The sequence below is a fragment of the Rhamphochromis longiceps genome, linkage group LG6 (genome assembly GCF_057381845.1).
Source record: "Rhamphochromis longiceps isolate RC_006_pf linkage group LG6, R_longiceps_female_GT1.1, whole genome shotgun sequence".
In the NCBI taxonomy this organism is placed as follows: Eukaryota; Metazoa; Chordata; class Actinopteri; order Cichliformes; family Cichlidae; genus Rhamphochromis; species Rhamphochromis longiceps.
This window is the reverse complement of record NC_140562.1, coordinates 2,239,957-2,242,456: the sequence shown is the minus strand read 5'-3', so window position 1 is coordinate 2,242,456 and position 2,500 is coordinate 2,239,957.

Below are 2,500 nucleotides of genomic sequence, written 5' to 3'. Positions count from 1 at the left end.
GTACCACGTATCTAGCATGGACCTGGACCTCCAGCAGGCCCCGGGGACCCACACTTAAGCCCCCTCCCACTAACAAAGCAGAACACCACTGGCAAAATCCTCGTGCCCCTGGTACTCCAGAAAGCACATTGAAATGTGCCCCTGGTACACTGCGCAGAAGAACTGCCACACACACACACACACACGCACGCACGCACGCACGCACGCACGCACGCACTGCTTGTGCCTATGGTACGACAACTTTTCTCGTGCCTATGGTACGACAACTTTTCTCGTGCCTATGGTACAACAATTTTTCTCATGCCTATGGTACAACAACTTTTTGCCGTGCCCCTGGTACACCGCTCAGTAGCACTTTGCCACACAAACTCTCCTCGTGCCTATGGTACGACAACTTTTCTCGGGCCTATGGTACAACAACTTTCCTCCGTGCCCCTGGTACGACAGCTTTTCTCGTGCCTATGGTACAACAACTTTTCTCGTGCCTATGGTACAACAACTTTTCGCCGTGCCCCTGGTACACCGCTCAGTAGCACTTTGCCACACACACACTCCTCGTACCTATGGTACGACAACTTTTCTCGGGCCTATGGTACAACAACTTTCCTCCGTGCCCCTGGTACGACAGCTTTTCTCGTGCCTATGGTACAACAACTTTTCTCGTGCCTATGGTACAACAACTTTTCGCCGTGCCCCTGGTACACCGCTCAGTAGCACTTTGCCACACACACACACCACTCGTGCCTATGGTACGACAACTTTTCTCGTGCCTATGGTACGACAACTTTTCTCATGCCTATGGTACAACAACCTTTCCCCGTGCCCCTGGTACACTGCGCAGAAACTCTTTGCCACACACACACACCACTCGTGCCTATGGTACGACAACAGGCCCCGGGGACCTACATCGCACCTTGCTCTTGCCTCCCTTACAGCTGAAAAGGTCCATGCTTTTGCCCTGGCCCTTCTGAAATTCCCTCTCCATTTAGCCGAGGCAGTGAGTCGGCCTCCTGTCTCCCTTTACGGTCGAAAAAGATGTGCTCCTGGGCGCGCTGGCCCTGCTGCTACTCACATCGGGCATGGACCTGGACCTCCAGCAGGCCCCGGGGACCTACATCACACCTTGCTCTTCCCTCCCTTGCAGCTGAAAAAGGTCCATGCCTGTGCCCTGGCCCTGCTGAAATTCCCTCTCCATTTAGCCGAGGCAGTGAGTCGGCCTCCTGTCTCCCTTTACGGTCGAAAAAGATGTGCTCCTGGGCGCGCTGGCCCTGCTGCTACTCACATCGGGCATGGACCTGGACCTCCAGCAGGCCCCGGGGACCTACATCACACCTTGCTCTTGCCTCCCTTACAGCTGAAAAAGGTCCATGCTTTTGCCCTGGCCCTTCTGAAATTCCCTCTCCATTTAGCCGAGGCAGTGAGTCGGCCTCCTGTCTCCTTTACGGTCGAAAAAGATGTGCTCCTGGGCGCGCTGGCCCTGCTGCTACTCACATCGGGCATGGACCTGGACCTCCAGCAGGCCCCGGGGACCTACATCACACCTTGCTCTTCCCTCCCTTGCAGCTGAAAAAGGTCCATGCCTGTGCCCTGGCCCTGCTGAAATTCCCTCTCCATTTAGCCGAGGCAGTGAGTCGGCCTCCTGTCTCCCTTTACGGTCGAAAAAGATGTGCTCCTGGGCGCGCTGGCCCTGCTGCTACTCACATCGGGCATGGACCTGGACCTCCAGCAGGCCCCGGGGACCTACATCACACCTTGCTCTTGCGTCCCTTACAGCTGAAAAAGGTCCATGCTTTTGCCCTGGCCCTTCTGAAATTCCCTCTCCATTTAGCCGAGGCAGTGAGTCGGCCTCCTGTCTCCTTTACGGTCGAAAAAGATGTGCTCCTGGGCGCGCTGGCCCTGCTGCTACTCACATCGGGCATGGACCTGGACCTCCAGCAGGCCCCGGGGACCTACATCACACCTTGCTCTTGCCTCCCTTACAGCTGAAAAGGTCCATGCTTTTGCCCTGGCCCTTCTGAAATTCCCTCTCCATTTAGCCGAGGCAGTGAGTCGGCCTCCTGTCTCCCTTTACGGTCGAAAAAGATGTGCTCCTGGGCGCGCTGGCCCTGCTGCTACTCACATCGGGCATGGACCTGGACCTCCAGCAGGCCCCGGGGACCAACATACTCCTCTGCTCTACTCCCCCACTAGCTTTCCTTCTCCCGCAGTTACCCTCCACCACAAATCCAGCATGGCCCTTGCCCTCCAGCAGGCCCCGAGGACCCACATACTCCTCCGCTCTAATCCCCCATGAGCTTTCCTTCTCCTGCAGTTACCCTCCACCGCATATCCAGCATGGCCCTTGACCTCCAGCATGCCCCGGGGACGCACATCCTCCCCTGCTCTAGTCCCCCACTAGCTTACCTTTCTTGTAGTTACGCTCCAGCGCATATCCAGCATGGACCTTGACCTCCAGCAGGCCCCGGGGACGCACATCCTCCCCTGCTCTAATCCCCCACTA